At 40.7% G+C, this 27,696-nt stretch overlaps 1 protein-coding gene across 6 annotated transcripts in view; it reads right to left on the bottom strand.

The window, feature by feature from the left end:
- The window catches only part of Pag1 (phosphoprotein membrane anchor with glycosphingolipid microdomains 1), a 142,060-nt gene that overhangs the window by 84,040 nt on the left and 30,324 nt on the right, over positions 1 to 27,696 (bottom strand). For 3 of the 6 annotated variants that reach the window (XR_006857013.2, XM_046468218.2, XM_046468222.2), the window contains exon 2: positions 13,646 to 13,916. The exons of 1 other annotated variant lie outside the window; for it this stretch is intronic. The gene's annotated coding sequence lies outside the window, so the exon portion shown is untranslated. The remainder of the gene's footprint in view (positions 1 to 13,645; positions 13,917 to 27,696) is intronic. 2 more of the 6 variants (XM_046468219.2, XM_058570707.1) reach the window with 1 other exon arrangement.

The raw sequence follows: 27,696 nt of genomic DNA, 5'->3' as shown, positions 1-27,696 counted from the left end.
GAGGGTGGTTCCTGAGAATACCAGAATTAGGAGCACTGACTGTCACCATCTTCAAGAAGTTTATGTATGTAGAATCAATGAACAGGTTTTGATGACAGATTAGGCATGGACGATAAAAGGGAGAAAAGAACCCTGGCATTATGGTAGTGCCATTAACTGGGACAGGAAACTCAGGAAGAGGAACTGACTTCAGGGCAGGGAATAAGCACAAAAAGAATTCAGTGTAGTCAATGTTTATTTTAAGGTAGATGTGGGGCATGGAAGGAGAAATTTGAAGTGTGGCTGAAATTTACAATTGAAGAAGATTGAAAGTAGTTAAGCAAGATCAGGGAGTGCAAAACTTTTCTTGTGAAAGGCTGAGGAGTAAATATTTCAGGCTTTGTTGACCACATGTTCTCTCATAGCTACTTGACTCTGCCATTGTACATAAAAGCAGCCACAAACAAGAGCAAAGAGTGAGTGTCACAGTGTTCCAATAAAACTTTATTTGCAAAATCCAGTGCTGGAATGTATTTGGCCTGCAAATCAAAGTCTGCCCACTCCTGAAACAGATGACAAATGAAGCCCTGGGAATGGATGAGATAACCCAAAAAGAACATTCAGAAGACAAATTTGCTATGCTATGAAACTTGAAAACACATAATTCGGAAATCTGATCAAATTCAGTAAGGATGTATACTATATACGAGGTTTGCAGTTGGACAGATGGAAAATCCCTGGCTCTGGGTTATACCAACTGTATGTGAAATGGGGCAAGTTATTTAATCTCTGAAGCTCAGTTGCTTGGACTGCAAAATGAGAATATGATGATTATAGATAACTCTGAGCACAGTGCTGAAGAATGAATTAATACCAATGCTCAGAATTAGGTATTTTCTGCTATAATTTGCAGATATGGAGGCACAAAGGGTGCTTAAGAAACCTAAATGACCAGGTTAGTAAGTGGTAGGAACGGTAGGATTCTAGCCCAGCAAGTTGGCCCTGAACCCCTTTGCTCTTCATCATCCCCATACCTCAAAAAGTCATGATGAGGGTTAGATGAGAGGGAGGAGCCTTTTATAATTGCAGGAGTGTGCAGAAAGCACCCAGCACAGCCACTATTATTATAACCTTGAGTGATGTTAATAGCCTAAGGATATGACGAGGACTAAGACAGGTCAGTCTTGTCCAAGACACTCCCCATCACTGAATCTCTAACATTAGCTCAAGTCAAGTTCGTTGTTATTTTTTGGTCTGTCTTTCCTCTGAAGAGGGGGTGCTGAGGGTGGGAAATAGTAGCAGCTTTCGATACTACCTGCATGGCAGGTGCTCATTTTCACCAATGTACCTAATAAAGTTGGGCTGGTGCTTCTTAGTATAGACCCAATGAAGCTTCCAAAAGGATGGGTTCTTTTCTTTGCACCGTCGGTGATTAAACCGGTGTAAGAATCTACCGGTCCTTTCTGGAATCCTTGATAGATTAAGTTTTAATAAGCATTTAATCTTGGTAGTAATTAAGATTAGGGCTTGGGAGGTGGGGGTGGCAGAGCTTCTACAAAGAAATCTTTGGCCAAACAAGTCTCCCCTCTTCTTCAGAGCTCCCTAATTCCCTGGGCCCCCATAGCTCCACTACTCTTGGCACATGTTTGATACTTACTTAAATCAGTAACTATCATCAACAGTTCATTCTGTCACTTCCTCTGGAGAAGGAGTTATTTTCCTGACATGTAGAATAATGCCCAGCAAAAGGATTTACATATATGGTAGCAAGAAGTAAAAGAAAAGAACCAAACCAAAAAAGAAAATGGGATTTAAGTTATAAGTAAAAACAGCCAGTTTTCAGATTCTATTTTGTCAGTGATACTATTTTTCTAGGCAGTTTTGGAAAGTTTAATAATCACATGAAACATACCCAATTATCATTTAAATTTATCAACTGTTACTAAGCTGAAGTTAAAATCAGCTCTTAATTTTCCCAAAGAATATGAACCCTAGGATGAATGATCCCAGCTCAGGAAATGGATTAAGTATTTGAATCTTAAGAAGCCAAAGATGTCACAGCAAGAGAAAATATAAAAATTAGGATTTATAAGGGCAGACAGCATTCATGACATTTAAAAATCGGCTTATTTCTATAAGTATTCCATGTAACTATACAGCTATTTCTTGAAATAATTGTCAGTATCTTTAATATGTACTTCTTGACAAAAAGACTCAATAAATGTTTCTGTTTAACTAGTTAGAAATACTACAACACTTCACAAAATTAAAAAATGCCTTGGGTGCTATGTCAATGTCAGATTAAAACACCAGGGTTTACAGCTTGAAAAAATGAAGCACAGGTTGAGGTTGTGGCTCAGGGGTAGAGTGCTCAACTAGCACATGCAAAGCCCTGGGTTTGACCCCCAGCACCACATAAAAATAAATAAATAAATAAAATAAAGGTATTGTGTCCAACTACAACTTTAAAAAAAAAAATGAAGCACAGACCCTGGTTGGAAGATGTAAGTCAAGGGGCTATAGATAGGATAGATATCATTGGGTCCCCAGTCAGCTTTGGAGTTTCTATGAATTACCTGTAATTACAGGTAATACTTTCATTGACTCTGTCTTTCTTTACACATGGTCTAGAATTGTCATTAGACTTCTAAGGAGTCTATTGCCTCCCCAAAGCCAAATTAGGTTCTGCAAAACTGGCTTTCTTTAAATACATTTATGCTATTTAAAAAGTTGAAATATTTCTCTTAACTCTTCCACTTTTGAAAGAAAAGAGAATTAGATTACCAGTCCAAATTAAGTAAGTACATATTTGTATTTCTGCACTAAATCATGGGCATTAGAACCAAACTCAAGATTTTGTCCTTAGTGCAAAAGTCAGTTCTCCTCCCACTGTTTACTCAGGGTAACTTAGCCTTAACTTAGAATTTTTAGTCTTTTCAATATTATCAAGGATTTAGGAATGCAAAAATGAAAGACAAAAATCAGTTAACACCCCAAGAGCTAAGTACGTCTGAAATGTTAGTAATCAGCACACTGTACCTTTAAGTTAATCTTTAGAATTAACTCTACTTAAAAGTGAAAAAGCATGCAGTATGAGAATGTTATCCTTGCACGCTATTTTTCTGAGGTTAATTAACCACAGCAAGTTATGGAAAAATAAAAGTAAGAATTGAGAACTCCCAGTATTCCATTCACAAACAATAATACATTCTCCTTATAAATAAAAGGCATTTTAGCATCTCTTGGGAGACAAACTGACCTTTCTAGAACAAAGTAAATTTCTCTTGGGGATTAAGATTTTTAGAGACTTCACGACATTAACAGAAGGTTTTTTTTCTGTATCTCCCTGCAAATTTAATTTTCTGCCTTTTCTCTGTTAGTAGCCAGGATCAATTTGGAATACCTTTTTTATATTATTGAAAATCGGTGAGCAAGAATCTCATTAATGATTACAGGTCACTAATGTACAAAGGTCACCACTTCAAAGTGTAAAAGATGGTCAGAAATGAGTCGACCTTCCTAAATTCATAAGTAACAAAAGCCTTGAGATTCAAAGCTCTTTCTGTTTTACCTGAAATCATTAAATAAACATCTTCGGTGAACACAGAACCAACATTTCCTTGTGTTAGTCTGACATGAGCCCCAAAAATTGTATTCCACAGGCTCCACAACGGCTTCTCCACTCCCTGAAACAATAGTATGATTCATAACACTCCAAATTATGTCTGTTTTGCATAAATGAAGTAGATCTTGTAGAAAAGACTGGATTCATTATCATGTAAAATACAGCCATTAGCAGAAAATCTAGTAATTATATTCCCAGACATAACAAGATCAGACTCTTAGGTTATTGGGCTGGAGTTGGGGGATGAGAAGTGAAGTGTTCCTAAAAGAAGAAAGCCTTTCTTCTCAGTTGTTCACAGGGGTAAATGAAATAATAGGATCAGAAAAGGAAGCCACAGCAGGCCAAGCCCCAAGTCTACCATCAGAACAGAGCACACTGTCCAACCACTTGTTTGTGTTAACATCAGTGTAGGTGATTATTAAATGTGTGTGTTTCTAGTTCAAAACCTTTCTTAAGCTATTTTGTGGCTGAAATATTTAGGACTCATCCCAAATGCCTAGCATGTTGACACACTGTATCTCTGTTCTTGTTGTTATGGTATGGAAATGAGGTGTTCCCACTAGATGTCATACGTGAGACAATGCAAGAACCTTCCCAGGCGAAATGATTAGATTAGGAGATGTGGCTTAATCAGTGGCTTAATTCATTGATGTGGATTAACTGGGGGGTGACTATAGGCAGGTAGGATGTGGCTGGAGGAGGTAGTTCACTGGGGGTGTGTCTTTGGGGTATATATTTTGTCCCTGGTGAGCTGATCTCTCTCTAGTGCATGTCCTGAGCTGCTTTGAGTTGGTCAACCATGTACTGAACCTCTGAACCATGAGTCCAAAGAAACTTTTTCTCCTTTAAATTGTTCTTTTCATGTGTTTTTGTCACCTTCTTTGCTGCTGTGTCCTTCCTCTACAAGAACAATTATAGAGGAAGAAAAGTTTATGTGGGGATTATGGTTTCAGAGGTCTTAGTCCATAGATGGCTGATTCCATTGCTCTGGGTCCCAGGTGAGGCAGAACATCATGGCAGAAAGGAGTGGAGGATGAAAGTAGTCTAGGATAGAGAACCAGAAAACAGAGAGAGAGAGAGACAGAGACAGAGACTCCACTCACCATGGACAAAATATATAACCCAAAGGCACAGCCCTGTGACTCACCTCTCCAGCCACACTCTACCTGCCTATAGTCACTACCTAGTTAATCCCTATCAGAAGATCAACACATTAGGTTAAGGTTCTCATAATCCCATCATTTTATCTATAAACTTTCTTGTATTGTCTCACACACAAGATTTGGAGGACACCTCATCTAAACCATAATATCAGGCCTTTTGGTCAGAGCTACAAAAAATGACCAAAAATATTCATTCTACCCATCAGATGCCAAAACTAGGAAGAAGGTGCTAATTAATGACAAAAAGGCAAAGCATAAAGCACCAGATTCAAGAAGATGGGGAGACCAAAGCAAAGCCTAATTCCTCAGTAATGATGCAGTGGCCGGGAGAAGAGGCACAGGGAAAAACCCAGAGAAGCAGCACGTGGATGGAAGGGGCATCCACCAACGTGTGCAAATGCCAGGCACCACATGGGGTCACAATTGAGGACATGGGGTGAACAAAAGAGGTAGGTCTCAGCTGTCTTCCCTCTAGAACAGAGAAGACTGACAATGAAGTAATAGATAAAATAAATTCAAAGGGGTTGTGGCTCAGTGGTAGACCACTTGCCTACCACTGAGGTGAAACACTGGGTTTGATTCTCAATGCTGTATATAAATAAATGAATAAAATAAAGGTCCATCAACAACTAAAGAATTTTTTTTTTAAAAAAGGAAATATTTCCTCTTTATAAACAGAAAAAAAGGAAGAGGAGAAAACAGTCATGGAGCACTTTGGGGGGGTTCCTGAGAAGGTCTTGGGCAAACCTTTCTGAGGAAGTTTCAGTGACAGACAGAAACCATCTTCTATACTTTAACCTATAAAAACCATCTCTGATGGAACAAGAGTATGGATAGCATGCTGTAGTGTTATCATTTGATGGTTTTCACCAGACTGTGTGTGTTTGAGGGACACTTTCAAATATCAGAATATTTATCAGATTATACAAAGGGATTATAAAACAGAGTAATTCAAAATCACTCAATAATATATACAGTCCTGTCAATCACAACACAACAACGCCTTAGTTATCACAAAAGCGCCCACACTCACGCCAGCAGTCCTGGGTGTGTTGTACTTTTGGGTTGCTATTTATAGCCTACTCCACCCTCTCCGGTAGTCAAGGACAAACGCGTCTCCAGGTAAGCAGATCTTTTATGAGCAGAGGCTCAGACATTAAACTCCTTGCATTTGTGTGTCCTTTGCAAACATAACCTGTTTGGCTTTAATAATTATTAACAACACTTTTAACTGTACGTATACACCTTGTACTTATATATTTCACTGTGGTAAAGTACATTTTAAACAACAGGTGAGCAACAGGCAAGGAACTCAGTAATGGAATGTTGAACCCATTCTAAGGTTTTAGTTTCCTTGCTGTAGCATGAGGAGATATTTTTCATTCTTGACAGGATTATCAACCTCCCCCCCCACCCCCCTGTATGAAATAGGAGATCTTATTTCTTTTGCTTTCTTCCTTGTTGGCTGATTCTTCATCAAGCCACCATAGATAGACCTAACTTTTTTTTGGTGGGGGGGGGGGTACCAGGGATCGAACCCAGGAGTGCTTAACCTCTGAGTCACATCCCCAGCCTTTTAAAATATTTTATTTAGAGAAAGGGTCTTGCTAAGTTGCTTATAGCCTTGCTAAGTTGCTGAGGCTGACTTCATACTCATGATCGTCCTGCTTCAGACTCCTGAGCAGCTGGGATTATATGTATGTGCCACTGCACCTGACTTAACTTTGTCTTTTTATGAAGTACCTTTAGAAGCACATTAACACCGTGGTCAAATTCCATCATTGCTGATCTCATGGCTATAATGAAAACCTATTTTAGAAAATATTAAGAAAGCATGAGAGTTTCCTATTTGGCAAAGTGATATGCTATGTAGCATTTTAGGTACCAATTTTAAAATCTACCAAGGGAGAAGGGGAAGATGGTGAAGATAAAGGAAGAAAATCATACATAGAAGAATAATCCAGAACTGCCTCCCTTCCAGGTCATTAATAACCATGGGAGACTTGGAATTTCAAAGTCTAGAACAAAACCACCATCTAGAGCTGGGCCATCTGTCCTGGGGTGCCTAGGGAGAGCCACTGCAGCCTACGTGATGTCCTCTACTCAGGCTGCCTCAGGTAAGGCATAAGAGCCAAGGGCCTCCATCTTAGTATGGTATTGGTGAGGGGCTCCAGGAGGGTCTTCATTCCCAGAGTGGCAGACTTATCAGAGAATGCCAATGTCATGGGAAAGGAATATGGGAGCGTCTGCAGCTGTCTCAGGTTCGAGAAGAGGCTGGAAGTAGAGCAACTCTATCCCCCTTGCTCACCAGAGTGGCCTACAGTTCTGTGGCTCACAAGAGAGTCCTCCATGTGCATCCCTAGTCAAGTTCAAGACACTGAGAACCAGGGGGGAAGTGCCTTCTCCACTGTGGTGGCGATGGGGGAAGTTTTCCAAAAGATGGAGTGGGAGCATCCATCTGAAGAACATAAAAAAGGGACTTCCCTGTCATAAGAAGGGGATGGGACTCGGAAGGGAATGCAGGAGGAGCGAGAAGGGATGACACCTTCATGAAGACAGGTGAGATCTGGATAGTCCATGAGCTAGAGCTATAATCACTATTGTTAAAATGCCATGCCATCATCCTGAGATCTAACAGGATAAAGATGCTTAGAGGAATCTTTAGAGGATAAAGATTTTTCTAAGCTGGGTCTGAGGGAGGCTGAGAAGGCTGAGAGAAGGGAGGGAGGGCCTTACATCTCCCAACCCAGCATGAGACTCCAGTGCATGTGAGTTGAATGGGCCTTGGTCAATTCCCCTGCATCAGCTCCCGAGGCAGCCCCAGGCATCAGAATGATGAGAAGCCATCAGAATGATGAGAAGCCATCAGAATGATGAGAAGCGATCAAAATGACTTCCCTATTGTCCCGAAGAGATGAGTGAGGGTGCACAGAGAAGGAAGGGTCCCCTTACAACAAAGTGACGTTATCAAAATGCTAGAAACTGTGGGTGATCCTCGAAGTCCAGAGATCGACATCATCCTGTATTAGTAATCTGGATGTGGTAGCTGTCTGGCTATGTCACTTATCACTCTGCTGATGACCAGGGTTGAGCTGAGGAGTAAAGATGGAATCAAACACAGGGCCAAGGAGAATGACTTCCTGATCCATTCCCTTGAGGAGTGCAGCATTCATTAATTTAAAAAGGGAGCAGGTGGTCAGTGTCAAATAACGTAAAGGGGATTGAATTAAGGAATGTTAAAATGATTTTGGAGGACTTAGCCAAAGCTGGTTAGGAAATGTAACAAGCATCCCTTCATGGTTGGATTCCAAACAGCAACCTCGCTTTTCTTCAAAGGGGTCCCTGGAGAAGGTCCAGGTTAGGTAGCTCACATCTACTAAGAGAGAGACCCCAGCTCAGGCCTCCAAAAGGAAGTGCTGAGAATCCTCTCCTTCATGAGATGAGCAGCAATGCTTTGAGCTGAACGGGAACAACTCTCCAACATCAACTCACCATCTCAAGAGTCCAAAGCTGATGAGGCAAAGCTAACAGGTGTGACTCATAGTAACTGCCACTGAGACCAGAGTTCATGTCCTTTTCCCTTCCCATTCCCAGAACCTTCCTCTGAAGAGCTCACTTCAGTTGCTACCAGAAGAGAGGAAAGGGCTGAGTCCAAAGAGACAGCATCTTAAACACTTCTCCCAACCTTTGAGGAGGGACCTGGACTCCTGGGAGCCACAGGCCTGGAAGGACCCCCCAACCCCACTCACCATCTGCACTGTAGATCTCAGTTCCCAGCCTCTGAATTCAAGTTGTGCACCTTGGGCTAAGAAGTTTCTAGGGGGAATCGTGGCCAATGGTAGCAGAGCAAATCATGTGAGATTTTCCTTCCTTCCTTCCTTCCTTCCTTCCTTACTTACTTACTTAACAGAAAATCATGTGTTTTTAAAACTGGAAGAAAATATTTTGTTTATGAAGAAATAATCCTCACGTCTCTATCCTATTTTTCTTTTTCCATTTCCTCCTTTGAAAAAAATTCTACTAGTTACTTTTAAATGAAAAAGACACGGAAGACTATAGAAAATAAGAAATGAACGCCTGTCAATTTCACACACCCCCACTTGCTGTTCTTTAAAGGAGCAAACAAAACAACAATATAAATAAAGCCTCAGTTCCAGAGAAGTTCAGGAACCCACCTGAGGTCACACAGCAGCCATGAGTGAACAACAAAACAAACCAGTGTCTAGGTCATCTGATTCCCCAACCAGTTCTACTGTGCTAAGATCAGATTCCTAATAGAAAATGGGACATTTGAGCTTCCAGATGGTGACACTCTAGCCATCAGATGCACTTTCCAACCACTAGAAAAAAATCAGTTAAGGTTCTACGCGAATATAGAGCATATTTTCTCAAGCAAATTTAAAAGGCCTCATAGTAATTTTTATATGCTATGAACACTTTTAAAAGAAAATAGACTATTCGTAATACATATTTATCAACTGTTAGGATTATACATGATTTCACAAGGCCCAGCTACAGTGAGAGTTGTTGCATATATTTTAATAAACCAACAAGGACACGAAATATTCTAAAGTGAATATATGCTCATATTGACTGCATTCTGTGCAGAAAAGCCCACCTCTGGAGCTCCCTGCACCAAGAGGCAGACTTAGAGGGGACGATAACAGGGCTGGCAATCCTTTGCAAGTGAGCAGACAGATTTAGTGTCATCAAGGGATCAGAGCTGATGCCTGGGTTCTATCAGCCTGAGATTCCAACAACCAGTCATGCATCTGATCCAGTCAAGGCCTGGTTTTAGTCACAGTGCAATTAGGTTCATTTGCAAAGAAGCACAGAAAAGAGAAGCAGGAGGTTCATCCTATGCTGAAGTTTTCCTTTTACTCATGGAGGCCTGGAAACTGCACTTCTCCAGGCTTATGAGGTTACCCTCTGGCATCAGCTCATTGATTTCTGAGTCTTACAAAAGCTCTTCTTATTGTGCCTGCACCACAGATTTACACTGCTGTAACTCCTGTCAGACATCATCTTAGCTTTATGAATAAATAAAACTATGCTCTAGGGAAACATTGATTTAAGAAGAAAAATCAATACCCATCTAGCATGTGACAGACCTGAGCTTTAAGGCTGCTTATCCCCAAAGTACAAGGCAATACTAAGTGTAAGACCTCATTTTTTGTTTCCTTATAAAAGGTGAGGGAGGAGGACCAGGGAAGTGGCTCAGTGGTAGTGCACTTGCCTGGCATGTGCCATGCTCTGTGTGTTAGATCCCCAGAATCTCAATCTCAATCTCAATCTCTCTCTCTCTCTCTCTCTCTCTCTCTCTCACTCTCTCTCTCTCTCTTTCACACACACACACACAAAAGTGACAGTATGTGAAGTAGGCAAATAATTTTTCCACAGTCCTCATAATTGTCAGGATCCTTCTTTTCTTTTTAAAAGTAGATAGTTGCTATTTCAAAAAAGGAAAGAAAAAGAGAAAAAAAAGGCTAAATGAATGAAACTATGGTGGCAAATCTTGACCATCTGTGAACCTAGCTCATGAGTACATGAGGAGTCACAATACAATCCTCCCTGTGAAATTGTTCATTACAGGAATTTTAAAATGTGCACATGTATGTTTGGTAGAAATTTTAGAAGGCTAGTGTCAACCAAGCTGCTGACCATGGTTCTCTTTGGGTGATGGATTCAGGAAGAGATTTCTTTTCTCTGGTTAAGTTTTGTATTTTTCAACTATCTGAAGTGAATACATAGGTAAGTGGTTCCTATCATTTAGAATACAATGAATGTAGGAGAGGATAGCAAAAAAACAACAAAAAGATGAACAAGACTCATCACAGGTATCTTGTTGACTATCACCCTGGAGATGGCTATGATGTACATCAGAACACGTGTATTACAGACCAACTCTTCTTCCTGTTCTTGTGGGTTCCACAGGGCACAAGCAAGTTGCCATTAAAATAGACTGATTTAAAAAATAAAGCCAACAGCTTATGCTGAAATTAACTTCATCTTTGTGAGCCGAAGATCAAACGTGAGACAATCACCTCACAATCTAAGCCAATTTTTACAGTGGAGACAGTTGTTAAAAGTTCTGACATGTCCTGTGGTAACCTTTGATTACAAAGCCACTCTAGAAAGCCCGGCTCTTGTTCAGAATCAGTTTGAATTAAAAATGAATCCCATTCTTTTCCCTTAGCTTCTCAAAGATGCGGTTCATGGCTAATTGTGCTAACTGTGGCCTCTAGAGAAACACACTTATTTGTTGATTTGGATTAGGAACTTCAGTCTCACTGGACAGTGAGTAATTCTGTGTTTTCATTGCTTGTCTTTCTAATAACTAGGAAGGACAACACTGGAAATCTGAATTGCACATCCAATGCATAGGCAGGTTAGAAGCCAAAAAATGGTTTGAGACACTTTAAATTTTGAATTCCATATTAAAATATCACAAAAGTAGCTGGAGAAGCTACTGCCTGAATCAACTTCCAAGATGGATATGATAAAGAGTTTCAAGTACCAAAAAGATGTCTCCACCACATTGGTATTGATACCAGCAGAAGAGGGAAAGGGACCCTGACTTGGTGTTGGGGGCTCTTCTTTAACACATGGATATTAAAAGGAAAAAAAAAAAAAAGGAGAGTCTGATTGTTGAGAAAAAGTGCTTATATGTAGTCAGAAAAAAAGCACAGCTTGAGATCAATTACTTAGCATGAATACCTTCTTTTTTCTTATTACAGTGTTACAGATACATTCATTTAAAGAAATTAGAGCATTCTCTGCTTGTGACTATGTGCCAGGCATTTATTAGAAGTTGTAGTGCATAAATAAGGTCTGAACTTTGCCTTTAAGTTTTGCATCAATAGGAGGGTCAGATACATAAGTAGATGACCATAATGGAGTATGATTAGAGATAGAACTGAGGGATTGTGGGAGTCCAGCTATACCTGGAGGAATCAGGGAGGGCCTCTTGGACAAGATGGAATCAGGTAGGTCTGGAGAGAAAAAAGTCACGTGTGCCTGATGGGGCATGATATGTTGGAATACCCCAAGAAATTCAGTATTAACGAAGCAGAGGTCAGAAAGCAGGGGAAGGCAGGCACAGTGCTGGAGGGTGGGCAGAGATCCATATCAGGGAGGCTGGGGCCGAGGTTATAAAGGCCTACAGAAGTCATTGAGAGGGAAACTGTGTTATAAATTTGGGAGCAGGGTCCACAGAATGGGACTGTCTGTTGGAAGAGAGCTACAATAGTTAGCTCCAGGCATGGATCTGTGAAGAGGTAATGAGGACCAGAACGAAAGCCCTGGCCAGTGGGAGGCAGAGAAGGGGAAGGTCAGAAAGATACTTACAATGAACATTTGTAAGAGCTGGCAGTGAGAATCTGACCTCACCAAGCGCCAGTCCTTGGTCTCAAAACTTTCATATATTATCTTAGATCAAGACTCTGGTGTGGACTGAATGAGGGGGATGAGGCAATGACAGGACTGAGATTTCTGGCTTGAGTTACTGGGTCAACAGGGATGCCATTAATTGAAGTATTGATTCCAGGAAAGGCAATCAGTTGCAAGCACAGGATGAGTGAGGGAGGCAGGGGAAGACGCTTTCATTGTAGACCTATTAGTTTGTTTTTTTTTTTAATTTTATTTGTTCTTTCTAGCTTATTAGTTTTGAGAGCTACTTGGTACACACAAATAAAGCTAGCCAGAATGTTGGGGACAATAATATGACATAGCAGAGAGCAAACTGGAAAGACAGTTTAAATAAAGGGGGAAAAAAAAGGTAGAAGAATATCTTTCTAGTGAAACTGTCAGGCATGTACCAGAAACCCAGGAGGCCAGTGAGCTCAGTCCTGAGGCATGGGATATATATTCTAAAATATATAGACTCTCAAGGTAAGTCTTAATTACCTTCTAACTGAAAAACACTCTGCACTTCAGGCCACCACTAAAATGTGCAAGGCGAGCAGCTCTCATAGAAACAGAAGTGCAACAGAGAAAAACAATGTTTAAACCCCCAATCGAGATTCTTGTCAAACGTTTGAAGATCAGAGGAAGGCCTTGTGGAGTGTGGATAATCAAAGCTCTTAATGCACTGATTCTTTAGCCTAAGTTAACTAACAAAAGGCAGGCTGTCTTCCAGGATCTGTAGTTATATTTAGAAGGATCCAGGCCTCAGAGGGAGACCAAAATGACCCCAAACTAGCTCCCTGCTCCCCTGAGGGGAAAGGGTTACTCTGGCATGAGAAAGAATTTCTCACCAAGTTAAAGGAAAGGTTTAATGAAGACAGTGGCCTATTTTACAAGGTTCCTTCTGTGAAGAGATGGGGAAATTCAGACCATATGGACCCCTTCCTCTCTAGGCCATAAAGCAATTGGATAATGATGTATAATGGGTATGGGTCAATCGGGCCACAGCACTGGAGGTTTCTAAATCTTTTAAATGGGGTGGGCATGGCACTTCAAAGTCCAGAATTCATTACAAAAATTGATGACCCTATAGTAAACTAATTGCTAAAATTAAAGATAGAATTCCTTTGTGTCATCACTCATTTGGGTTGGATGATTTTTTTTTCCCCTGGGTTGGTTATTATTAACAGAAGATGGCCCCAAGGTCATTAAGGAATTTTTGATGCTAATAATGATAACAATGAACACAGAGTGATATTTTTTTGATGATGGTGGTGGTGGTAAAAGTGCTGGGTATTCTACTAACCTTCCCATTGTACCCATGAGGCTATCAATTATTATTCTATCTCAAAGATAAGGGAAGAGACTGAGAGAGGGTACACATTCGTCCACCTTCACAGAAGCATTACAAAGTAGAGCCAGGGTTGTGCCTATCACCGATCACAAGAAAAAGACCACGTTGTAGGAATCTCACCTGTTGATGTCTCTGTGGCAGAAGACTTGTGGTGTTAAACTCAAAATGGACTAGCTCATGCCTTGAGGTTTTTCAGCTTGGAAGCTATATCTGCAGACACACAACTCAGTCCCCAAATGAACAACTGCTGCCTGTACACCAAGTTAAGCCAGAAGCCAACTTGGATGATCAATAGTTCAGACAATAACGCAGATAAATTAGTACCTTGAAATCACCCTTTCACAGCTCCAAAGTTGTGCCTGACTGTTGAAATAAGAGGACTCCTTGCATTCTGGAAAGGAAACATAAAAGGAAACAATTTCAAAATTCTATACTGAATTAAACCTGCAAAAGCTAATAAGATAATTAATTATCTTTTCATTTACTTATTTAAGTTTGAGGTAATAAAGAAAACAACTGACAACTGTAACCTTTGACATTTTAATACTATATAAGAAAAGTGTTCAAAGGCAAAAGTTAAAACTTGCTCTTAAAATATGCAGACATATGTAGTATTCTACATTTTATGTACGTAGGAGTGTAAAAACAAAGGTGTTCAAACGTGTGGTCATTAATTATGCAGATGCTTTGTCTTCTCATTGTCCCCTTCTACCTCTTTCTTAGATTCTGATAGTCACCATGAGTTGTCAGGGCTGCAACCACAGACCTCACATGTGGATGCCTCGAGATACATAAGGAACTATGGAAGCCAACGAAAAAGAAATGGCTGCATGCCTAGGAGGATGATGGCCTTGTCAGAAAAGACAGGGTGCGACAAACTGGTACAGAACCAGCAGGTTAGAACAGATCTAGCCACATTATCCTACGCCTTCATCTTGAAATATACTGTATTTTTAACATGGTTCCTTGTGCTTAAAAATAAAATTATATCACTTATAAAGATCACTTCTTCCAAGAGTAGGTGCGATTCAAGTTTGGGAATGTAATCTGGAATCTAAAATTCTGCTTTTGCACAACTGTGGTTCTGAAGACATGGTCGATGTGCCACCACGTAGAAGTAACCAGCATGGAGAGTGAAGGAGCGAGCGACCCAGAGTCTGGGGTGAAATTTCTGAGAAGGGACAGCCACTGAGGTAAACCAATGTCTCTCCCCATCCCTGCTTTTCTGACCCCCTCCTTTTTCTGGCAATGTTTAAAAAGGGAAAACAAAGAGCTATCTCTTAGAAAGAAATGACAGGGAAAGCAATGCTAGATGACCACAGAGAAACAGTACAGTGGATGACAAGCGAGGCTGGTCATCCTCGCAGAATCTGGTGATCAGCAAGACAGGAGCTCTCAAAGCCTAACAGTCACACACTCTACCCCTGAGGGCCAAGAGCCCTTGGATGTAGTCACTGACTGAGAGGCACAAGGTGAGAGGGTGCACATAGGAGAGGCAAGAAAGAAGTCAAGTTTGCTTTTGCAAAAGGTTGCCTGCAGCAGCAAAGGGCAGGGGAAACTCTCTGCTCTTGGCCTTTTGCTGGGGAAATTCCCATCTGAGTAGCTCAGCATTATAGCTCAGTGATACTGTGGGTTCTGGAAGGCTTCCACACCAACCTTTAGAAAAAAAAACTCATCATTTATCAAGCCAGGAAGGTAAACTGCAAGCTCTAAACAACTTCATCAGAATGGCACCTGTTCAAAAGTCGAGCAGTAACAGCTGTGAGACGCTGCTAGTGGTGTTTAGAGTACAGCTAACGCTGTTTTGTGAACACTGACAAACCTTCACACTGTGTGCACAGGCATGCAAAAGCAATGATAATAAGGCTCCATTTGGGAGACCCCATTATAAATAGGGACACACATGTAATAACAGAAGTATGTTTAGGCTGTGAACACAATACAGAAAAGAATATGATATCTTTGTTCTGGAGGGCCTGTATGTACAGCCCCGGGGATAAAAACCAAGCACCCTGGCAGCTTTGCTGTCTACCTGTGGCAGCACCTGCCATCTGTCCTCTCTCAGGCCCCCCACCCAACCCCCCAACCCTGAGCTCCTCATGCCTCTGCTACATTGGTATTTTTTAAATAAAAAAATCACAACCAGAGATATGAAAAAGTGTGCTCTATGTGTGTAATATGAATTGTAATGCATTCTGCTGCCATATATAACAAATTAGAATTAAAAAATTTTTAAAAATCAAATAACTAATAAAGAAATGAATATCTAATAAGAGTTTTAAGTGAGAAACTATAATGTGCCTTTAAAGAGTAGGTAGATCTTGTAGCTGGCAACTGGGGCCTGGGGTTTATCTCAACCTCTTGTCCTAACTATGTCCCTGGTCTGTCACATCCTACTTAATATTCTCCTTTAGAATCCAGTGAAGAAATAATCTGTAAGCAGTGTAAAGGTTATGCTCTAAAACACAGATTTTCGACAACTGCCCTGCTAGTATTTGGGGCTGGATAATTTTTTGTTTTGAGGGACTAGCATCCTTACAATAAGCTGTGACAACCAAAAATGTCTGCAGACTTTGACAAATGTCCTGAGGGGCAAAATCACCCCCATGTTAAGCAAATCACTAGTCTAAAATGAATAATAGCGTATTAAAACACAATATTTATATCTTAATTTCCATATTATACTGACAGACAGTATGGGTGGGGCCCATTAGAAAGGGAACAAAAGGGACAGGGGAGAGGGAGGGTGGTACGTGCATTGAGCGCCTACTGTGTTCTCAGCCCCACATGAGTTCAGCCATTTTATTTAATATTCACAAAAAGCCTGTGTCTCCCCCTGATAAGAGAGTTAGCTCAAAACCTTGAGAGACAATGAGTTAGGGTATGCTGATGATGCTATGAAATGCAGCACTCTTCAGAATGAACTAAAAATAAATCTGTCTCTTCACAGAGACACCGGTATACCTTTGCTTCATCTTCAGCAGACAACACCCAACTTTTTGTCCTCAAGACAGACCAGCACCACAGGCTGTCATAGCAAATGTCTGGATTAGGCTATTTCACCACCAACTAAAAGCCACGTGGTTGTTATCATAATGGAGTTTTCATTCATGAAGTCGGAGGAGTGGCTGAAATATCTCTTTTCCTAAAATCACAACAAATCAGGGATATTTTGCTTATGGAATAGCTATGAAATGCTAACTGGTTACAGTTCTTTGCCAGGGTCCTAGGGGACCATAACCGTGCTCTGGAGTCCAGTACAGCATAGGTTGGTTAAATCCTGGCTTAAACTAGAGATGTCTCTGAGTATATTTACTGAGACAAGGGACAGGGATTCTTGGATGAAATCTGATGTTGTCATTTTCTCTTCTCATCTCTGAAGGGCCTGGTATGCTCAACTATCTCTATTAAATTCAGCATAGGAAAGTCCAAAAACGTCCCCAAACAGGGATCTTTCCTAGCCCTGTCTATTCAAAATCTCCAATACCTCTTTTTATTTATTTATTTTTTTAATTTTTTAAATTTTATTTTATTTATTTATTTTTAAGAGAGAGAATTTTTTTTTGATATTTATTTTTAGTTATTGGCAGACACAACATCTTTGTTTGTATGTGGTGCTGAGGATCGAACCCCGGGCCGCACGCATGCCAGGCAAGCGCGCTACCACTTGAGCCACATCCCCGGCCCTAAAATAATTTTTTTTTTATCTTTTTTTTTTTTTTCATTGGTTGTTCAAAACATTATAAAGCTCTTGACATATCATATTTCATACATTAGATTCAAGTTGGTTATGAACTCCCAATTTTACCCCAAATACAGATTGCAGAATCACATCGGTTACACATCCACATTTTTACATAATGCCCTATTAGTAACTGTTGTATTCTGCTACCTTTCCTATCCTCTACCATCCCCCCTCCATCCCCTCCCATCTTCTCTCTCTACCCCATCCTAGAGCCCTAATATCCAGAGTATACAAAGAACTCAAAAAAATTAAACAATAAGAAAACAAATAACCCAATCAACAAATGGGCCAAAGACCTGAACAGACACTTCTCAGAGGAGGACATACAATCAATCAACAAGTACATTAAAAACATGCTCACCATCTCTAGCAGTCAGAGAAATGCAAATCAAAACCACCCTAAGATACCATCTCACTCCAGTAAGATTGGCAGCTATTATGAAGTCAAACAACAACAAGTGCTGGAGAGGATGTGGGGAAAAGGGTACTCTTGTACATTGCTGGTGGGACTGCAAACTGGTGCGGCCAATCTGGAAAGCAGTATGGAGATTCCTGGGAAAGCTGGGAATGGAACCACCATTTGACCCAGCTATTGCCCTTCTTGGACTTTTCCCTGAAGACCTTAAAAGAGCGTACTACAGGGATACTGCTACATCGAGGTTCATAGCAGCACAATTCACAATTGCTAGACTGTGGAACCAACCCAGATGCCCTTCAATAGATGAATGGATTAAAAAAAATGTGGCATTTATACACCATGGAGTATTACGCAGCACTAAAAAATGACAAAATCATAGAATTTGCAGGGAAATGGATGGCACTAGAGCAGATTATGCTTAGTGAAGCTAGCCAATCCCTAAAAAACAAATACCAAATGTCTTCTTTGATATAATGAGAGCAACTAAGAACAGAGCAGGGAGGAAGAGCAGGAAGAAAAGATTAACATTAAACAGATACATGAGGTGGGATGGAAAGGGAGAGAAAAGGGAAATTGCATGGTAATGGAGGGAGACCCTCATCGTTCTACAAAATTACATATAAGAGGTTGTGAGGGGAATGGGAAAATAAACAAGGAGAGATATGAATACCTCTTTTTAAATACATATGTTGATATGTATTTTTCCCCAGTTGACTTTTTCTAATTCTAATATAATCACATCTCTCATTCTAATATCTATTTAAATACCTTAAGGAGTGTGTCTCCTGGTGCCAGTCACAATTCTAGGTGGGGTTTTGTTCTTGACCAAGCACTTATGGAGCTTTCTAGAAGAGGTGGAAGGCAAGCTAACCGTCTTGCAGACCCACTGTAATGCCCACTGAAGAAAACTACTGAAGCCAGCATGGAGCTGGGGCTGCCCAACGGGTGGGACTACGTTAAGTGGAGGAGTCAGAAAGACATCACTAAGAGAATGCTGGGTGGCCAGAGGCCTGAAGGGGCAGGGGTTGGGGGTGGTGGAACACAGGCCATGTGTCCAGGATGACAGTGCTACTCATGGAGCCAGAACAAGCCCAGTGCTTCTGTAGACACCAAGGAAAGGACCTGGCCCCATGACACACACAAAGATATGGGGGTAGATCCAGGAGAGGCTATGGAACAAGTTCTTTTCTAAGTCATGTCACAAAAAAAGAATGGGAAACAAGGTTATCAGCTGACATGAAGATGGAGAAAGGGGTATTTAAGGTACGAAGAGGAGCATGAAGTCCTCTGGGAGAGAGCAGGAGTGAATGGACAAGGGGACCAGCAGCCTTGGGGCCCACCGGGCTGGAAGTGAGACCGGCTAGCCTAGTGGGTTGTACTCCTCAGCCTTTTACCAGCAGAGGTGAGGACATAGAGTGGGGAGGGAGGTGGGATCTACAGGTTTTGCCAGGTGAGCACAATGAGTAAGAGAAAGAAGCAAAGAACTTAAGGGTGGTTACAAAGGAGTGATTATGAGGAGATGGTGTAATCTAAGCTGGGTAAGTAGGAAAGAGCTAGAGGGAGTGTTGTCAGTAAGAGTGAGAAGGATCAATGGATTGTGAGTACTGATGGAGTTAAGGTACAGGGGACAAAAAGACAGGGGTGTTGAACAGAGAAAGGGATGCTTGGGGAGAGAGTAGGTTAGATACTTGCTACTCAAAGTATGGTTCCTGGACTAGTAGATTCTGCAATATTGGGTCTTATTAGAAATGCAAAACTGTGATTTCTTATTTTGCGTCTTTGACCACATCTTGGACCTATGGAATCAGAATCTTCATTTGAACAAGATCCCCAGGTGATTGCACAATAAATGTGGGAATGAACATACACAATAACATGGGGGAAGAACTGGCATAAGCCACTGTTGCAGCTGAGCCAAGCTTTGTCTCCACTCACATGGAAGCCATAGATGCCTTGTCAAAGGTGCTGGTGGACAGGTTTTTGAGGTTAGGGCCTTTCCTAGGGGCTATTTCCCATATTGTAGGCTCTACTTAAAGCAGCTTACTTTGGATTCTTGAGTTTCTATCCAGCTGTCCTCACACCCTTGTTCTGCCGGTCTTGTATCTTTAAAATATAGCTGAAAGTCTTCAGATTTCATTTATCAAGAAATGTTTCCCTGTGGCTTCTCTCCCTGTTCTTACTTCCTGAGACCAAGTTCCAGATAACCCCCCTCTATTCTCATTTGCATGTCAGGGGGCAACCAGATACTCAGGGTCCTCAATCTGGCCTTCACAATCCCATATGTCCATAAATCTATTTTGAGACACTACTGCAAAATACATAGTATTGCCATTTGTGGCTTTTTAAAAGCTTAGCTTCCTGTTTTAATTATTCACACTCAAGCACCTCAAGAAATCACCTCAAGAAATGCATCTTCTTTTACTATGAGTAGACTGTCTTCATGCTTTATAGTTAATTTTATTTAAAAAAAGGAAAACAACATCTGTATGCTACATTACAGAATGAAAGATGAAATGGAGCCTAATTAACGAAGGCTTTGTCTCCATAGCAGCTTTATTCCTAATAAACAGAGTGTGACATTTCATTAACCCAGAGACAACCTCCTGTACAAAGACATGAATACGAAGTAACATAAAAATACTAAATTTAGGATTACTAGCTCTTTTTTTCCATGACAGATGATCCTGATGCTGTCATATATACCAGTTTTATTATGATTACTGATAAAACTATTTGCAGACACTGTGCTACACACTCTATACATTCTCATCTCTTCTAAAGTTTATAAGACTTCCATGGGATCCACACAATTGTCATGCTTGTTCCATAGTTAGGGAATCTGAGGCTCAGAAAAGTTGAATTAGCACAGTCAATGAGTGGTAGAGACAAGTTTTGCACCCAGGTGTATCTGATTCCACAGTGGTTCCTAACACAAATCAGAGCTATAGCCTAAGAGCAGCATTTCCTCTATATCTTTGTATCCCTGAGCACACACATGGTCACTACTAAATACTATATGTGCCTACCTGAATCAAAAAGGTTTAAACCACAGGTCTCTAGTCTCATTATTAGCAAATATTTGATTCAGAAACTCCTGACTAAATATGAACATTTGCTAGATCTGTGATAATTCTTTTTTCTCTTTTTTTTAGTTTTATTGAATTTATTTTTTTTAATACATGGCAGCAGAATGCATTACAATTCTTATTACACATACAGAGTACAATTTTTCATATGTGATAATTCTTTTAGCTCTTACTGAGTTAGAACAAATAAATAAGTGAACCATCCTAGCATCACTCTGCTAACCAGAGTTAAGGTTATAACAAACTAGCTTATCATCCACAAATACCTGAATATAGTCAGGCCTGGCAGGGGAGTGGCCTGGCCTTCAGGAACAGAATTCGTTCTGCTTTCAGGAGAAAATGCTGGCAATGGCCACTATACTCTGTCCTTGTCCAAAGTAGCCAAGTCCTTGGATCAGTTAAGCCAATGAAAGTGCATACAAATGAAAGAGAACTGAATTCTAATCTTTGTGGGTGAGTTAATTACCATGAAGGTTTGGACACACCAATTTCCCCTTCTGCATCATCAAACAGCCTAGGAATCAGAGATAACCACATCCAGCCCTCCCTCCTTTGCTTCCAAGGGTAGAAGGAGGGTGACTGATGACCCTAGATCCTCTGGTAGGAAATGTTGCCATTAATTTAATGACCCTTTGTGCTGCCCAACACAAAGTCAGGCCAAGACACCTGCACATGGATAGGGTTAGGCATGTAGGGCTGATAAAATTTTTTTTGAAGTTAATGAACTCAAATTCAATCAAACAACAACAAAAAGCAGCCTCAAAACTGACGTTGCCACTCCTAATCTCTGTCTATAACAGAAAAAGAAACCTCTTGTTGTTATGTAAAAATCATAGGTAGTCTCTGTAGTTTCCCAGATTTGAAAAGGAACAAAAGTTGTACAAAAATAAGTATCCTAAAGGCCCATGCTATTGAATATTTTAATGTATTTATATGTGGATGAACATTTACCACTCAGTATCTATTATTGCCTCAATATTTATTACTATTTCTACATATTTCTTAGATTGTCAAGTCTGATAAGGCAGGGACCAAATGTATTTAGTTCTTTTTTGTAAAGCATGTAAAACTGTTATGCATAATTAGGCACTTAAGGGGTTTTTGATGAAGATGGTTGTGAAGAATGAGAACAGTTAACACCATGGCAGGCATGTTGTGTGAAACCTTCCTGTCTTTTCTGAAATGTCAGATGATCACACTGTCATAGAATTGTAGAGTTAATGGAAGCTTGAGTCTGGCAATGTTGTGGAATTTGCCAAGCAAAATATGGTCCGAGGACCAGCAGCAGTTGCAGCAGTAGCACCAAGAGGTCTTTAGAAAGGCAGACTCCAGGCCCCACTCTGGGCTTACCATGTCAGAAGCTGCAATTTTACAAGACTCCCAGGTAATTTCTATACACACTAGAGTATAAGAAGCAGTGACTACAGCATCATGGAGCCCAACGGCTTCATTTTACAGCTGAGGAAGTATCAGACCCAGGCAGGCTGAGTGACTTGTGAGGGGTCACACAACCTGACCTGTGACTTGTACATCTGGAATCCAACCTTCTATAGCCCTTCAGGAATATCCTCCTTACATTACTCTCTCTGGGGCTCTAGGAGCTAAACTGCAAATAAGTAACAGTCAATGCCCTGTAGGGAACACCACCACACTGAGTGATCTACAAAGATCCTTTTTCTTTCAATGTTCTGAATAATTTACAAGATGCTGAAAATAGCAATCTAGATACCTATTTTATAGAAGTAGGCTTGCTCACCACATGCTGCCAGAGAGAGCGACTGCGCTGATGGCATGTGGGACTAGTTGAGCTGTGGATCCTCATATTTTTGCAGGTGCCAGGTCCACCGATGCCAGCCAAAGCTGCTGTTCTTCTCTGATCTCCAGTTGCCTATTTCATTAGATGCTCCTAAGTCCTGGCTTACCCATGGTTCTGTCCTGGAGTTTTAGAGCCCAGACAAATGAATATGATTCAAACATTCAAGAGTATGTGGTCCCAGAAAAAAAAAAAAAAGAACCACTTAAAAACTGTTTAAAACTTCTTAGGGTTGTCACTGATAGGCTGGGTTTCAATGCATCTTTCAAACCAGTTTCTGCCACACCTTGCCAAGTCTGGCCATTACATAGTTTCTGTATAACAGATTTGGAACCATCTAATATCTAACTGGGAGAATATTATTGTGGGTATTTCTCCATACACTTTATCCATAAAGAGTAGTTAGTAAAGTCTGTTCAGTAACATTCAAATTCCATCACTGTAATGTTTTCCAAGGCTGAAAGGGACCCACATGCACTTTCATCATTCTGTGTGGTAGACATCTGTTTTCACTCCCATTTGCAGACCAACTGGCACCCCCCAAACATATGGTGGCTTTTCTGGGAAAAAAAAATATTCATTTCTCCAGGTGTGAAAAGATTGGCTATACTTTTGTGCAGAACTAATGTTTGGTTTTTTTCCTTCATATTTAGAAGTCAGAAAGAAATTTTTTAGAAATTTAAGAAATGCACTGCACTAAAGAAGGTATGGCTTAAAAACACAAAAGAGCACTTTTACACTGCTGGTGGGACTGTAAATTAGTACAACCACTACAGAAACCAGTATGGAGGTTTTTCAAAAGACTAGGCATGGAACCACTATATTACCCAGCTATATGACTTCTTGGTATTTACCCTAAAGAATTAAAGAGATCCTATTAGAGTGATACATGCATACCCATGTTTATAGTGGCACAATTTGAAATAGCCAAACTATGAAACCTGCCTAGGTATCCATCAATGAATGAATGAATAAAGAAAATGTGGTATGTATACACAATGGAATTTTATTCAGCAAACCATAAAGAAAAATGAAATTATAGCATTTGCAGGAAAATGGATGGAACTAGAGACCATCATGTTAAGCAAAATAAGTCAAACTCTGAAGGTTAAGGGATGTATGTTTTCTCTCACATGTCGAAGCTAGAGAGTAAAGGAACACAAAGGTGGGGGTGGATCTCCTAAAAATCAAAGGGACATCAGTAAAGGAAAGGGACCAAGAGGTGGGAGGTAGGGTGGGGGAGTACTGGGGAGTGACATTGGTCAATTTATAGTGTTATATTGTGTGCATGTGTGAATATGTAACAACAAATCCCATCAATATGTAAACCCATAAAGCATCAATAAAAAATGTGGAAAAGAAGAAAAAGATAGACACAAGAGAGTAAGTGAATCAATCATAAAGATTTGAAGGGAGGATTTGGAAAGGATATTGAAACTTTGTCAGACACAGAAAAGACTGACCTATGTCACTTCCTCAATAAACACTGAGAGAGACCACCATATGGAAGAGAGAAAGGGGACAGGTTTACTTACAAGCTCTCTCCTTGGCCTCCAGGAAATAGCCTCACAGAAGAACATCATCCCTTCATTTGGGGCAAAGTACAAAGAGTACAGACAGCTGAACTGCATGTCCCATGGAACCTGTCATGAATTGGCTCAAGTATCAGGTTTTAGGAAAACTTCATTTTTAGTGTTAAGTCAGTATATTCAGCACTCAGAATAGGACCCTAAATATGATAAAATCGAACAGTACTAGGCTCAATATGTAAAATCTAACAGTACTAGGCTCAAGTCCCCAAATTCCCCCAAAGCAACAACTGAATGAGACTCTCTACTCGCAGTCCCTGGAGATGAGGCATGTGTTGTTTGCCTCAGTCCTCACAACTCCATACTGTCTCTCAGACATTACAGCCAACTGCCAGATGCCTTTTATCATTGCTGAGCACTGCTGTTTTCCTTAGAGCTAAAGGAAAAGGATATAGTTTTACCTCCCCTTCTGTGAGGGTGCTTTGAGATCTCCTGGCTCAATTCAATCATATATGAGTTGTGACTCTTGCCCTGGATACTATCAACCGGTTACATCCACTGGAACCATGACCTCTTCCCCTTTCCTACCTTCCCAATGTAAGGTCATTCTTTAAGGCTTATGTAGGCTTTCTCAGCCCTTTGTTCAGAAACTATTGCTTTATTATTATGCATATAAAATTTAAAACTATTTTCTGCACCTGAGATCATTTTAGACCAGTGGTAGAATCTGCTGATCTTCCTCCTCACAATTTTAAACCTTCCAGTACTGAATTCCAGCCCAAATTACCACTGCCCCCTACCCTGGGGAGGGAGTCTGCTGGAGAGGAAGATGGAGAAGAAGGGGGACAAGATACGGGAACATGGATGGAACTAGAGGTGGGAGGTGGGGTGGGGGCTTTGCCTTTCTCATGTTGCTTTCCCATCCCCACAGGACCTAATAAAGATATGGAGTTCAGTAGTAAAAGACAACCAGAAAAGGTGTTTCACTTTTGCTTGGGTCAGCTTTTTCACTACAAGAACAATTTTAGAGGAGGAAAAGTTTATTTGGTGCTCACAGTTTCAGAGGTCTCAGCCCATAGATGGCGGACTCCACAGTTCTGGGCCTCAGAAGAGGCAGACCATCATGGCAGAAGAGTGTGGAAGAGGAAAGCTGCTCAGGACATGACCACCAGGAAGTGGGGAGAGAGGGAGAAAGAGCTCTATCACCAGGGAGAAAATATAAACCTCAAAGGCATGCCTCCAATGACCCACCTCTTCCAGCCACTCCCCACTTGTCTACATTTACCACCAAGGTTAATCCACATAAGTGGATTAATCCACTAGTTAGGTAACAGTTCTCATAAACCAATGATTTAACCTCTGAAAATTCTTGTGCTGTCTGACACATGAGCTTTTAGGGGACACCTCATATTTAAACCACAACAACTTTCTTCTGATACTTCTGAAGCTCTCCTCCTCAGCTGCCATTCTATAGCCCATAAAGAAGTTGGTGGATGTGACAGAGTGGGATCAAAGAAGGGGGCTGCAGCAAGAGAAGGAGAATGAAACATCCTCACCTTTGTTGCTTGGGACCTCCTAACCCCTGGGGCAGATGAAGTCAGTAGCAGTTGGAAGAGCCAGAAAGCAAAGATATTGGAGAAGGCGAATGCAGGTGAATGTCCTCACTCCTCCCTGTGACTGCTCAAGGCTTCAAGCCTCCTTCACCCCCATGTCCTCTCAGTCCCTTGCTTCCCCTCAGCTATATGAATTGTTCTTCCCATCATTCACTCTCCTACCACATCCTGAAGTTGATTCAAGAGAGCACTGGCAGGGGGCTGCAAGCTCTTGGGGGTCAGGATCCCCATCTTGTTGCATTTGGGTATTACTATTTCTGCTGTTCCCTGGCCTGTGGCAATCAAGCCTACATGAATGAAATTGGACTAATACAAACCCTGGAATCAAAAATATTTTTCCTTATAGGAAGGGTCATTGCTATAAAAATGCCCAGCAAACCACTTGACATACATTATTAAGAAAAACACAGAAGGTTTCTGATAGTTTATTTCCTTCAGGTTTCTGGGTTCAGATTACTCACATATTATTTCTCATGTACCTGCTTATTAAAAAGATGTATTTAAAACTTTTTTGGGGGGTGGATGGGTACTGTGGATTGAACCTAGGGGTACTTAACCACCACTAATATGCATCCTCAGGTTTTAGTTTTCATTTAGAGACAGGGTCTTGCTGAGTTGCTTAGGGCCTTGCTAAGTTGATGAGGCTAACTTGAACTTGTGATCCTTCTGCCTCAGCCTCTTGAGCCATTGGAATTATACTTGTGTGCCACCATGCCTGGTATTATTAAACTTTGAATATGCTTAATAAAATCAACTGAAGAAACATTAAAATTTAGTACTAATGATTTAAAATATCTAAAGAGAACTGAGGTCAATCCATTTCACTGTACTTGGAAGATTTTTCTTCTCTGGCTCTTAGGAAAGTAGGGATAAGAACTAAGGTCTCCACCAGGGCCAAGGTCCTTCCTAATGTGTTTTTAAGTCATGTATATCATAAGTATTTTGGAAGTGAGCAGGTATTTGGATTTGGTGGACAGACTGAGTCTGGAAAAGTATGGAAGTTTAAAAATAGGTTCTCCAAAGATACATCTAGAAACATGCATTACATTGGCAATGATCCCAAACGCAAAATCCCTGTCAATCTTTATTCTTCTTTATTTTATCTTGGTTTCCTCTCTGGCTCCTGACTCCTTACACTAATATACATTGTGTTTCAGAATAAAAAGAATAATTGTATTTCAGAATAGAAAGAGCAACTGACAAAGAAGAAAAATAATTGTAGGAAGCAGAGCTGTTGCTACTTAGGAAAGAGGTTGCTTCTTACTGATTGTTGAGTACAAGCCTCTTCTATCCTTGCCCTGGGAGCCTTCCCTCCCACAATAGCAAACACAGAGGCTGACAGCACACCAGGCCCGACTGCATGCACTTTTTGTAAGATAAGAATCGATGGAGCAAATACCATTCCAGTTCCCATTTTGCAATGAGGAATTTGAAACCTTGAGAAATTAATTATTTGCTCAGGTCACAAAGCTAATAGGGACAAAGAAAATGGGATGGAAAACAGAATATAAACAGTCTGGCTCCAGAGTATAAATTCCTACCCTCTCAGCTTTTAGAGTTATTTTGCACCCATTCACGGATTTCCTTATCTTCTTTCTCACTTGCAAGTGCTTATAGTGGCACAGAAGCTAAGAAGTCACCCACCTGCTAGTCTAAGGGAAGTCTAAGCCAGGATGCAGACTTCTCAGCCTGCCCCTTTCAATGAGATTTCAGATTGGCCATTACAGATATGACAGCCTTCCCATTCTTGATTTTCCCACTCATTTCTGATCAGCTCAAATGCTAACATGAAAGACAAATGGAACATGGAAACCCAATATGGAAGTCAAACAAGTAGCACTTCTACACTAAATCACACGCTCACCCTGGAAGGCTACCATATTCATGGAATCTTTCAATTCTGTGTCAGGACTTTCTCCTGACAGCTTCCTGTCATCTGGATCTTGATCAGACAAAAGCCACTCTTA

The sequence above is a fragment of the Marmota monax genome, unplaced genomic scaffold, assembly GCF_021218885.2.
Source record: "Marmota monax isolate L192 unplaced genomic scaffold, Marmota_monax_Labrador192_F-V1.1 WCK01_AAM20220418_F8-fsc00115, whole genome shotgun sequence".
Classification (NCBI taxonomy): Eukaryota; Metazoa; Chordata; class Mammalia; order Rodentia; family Sciuridae; genus Marmota; species Marmota monax.
This window is presented reverse-complemented; position numbering and strand designations above follow the sequence as displayed.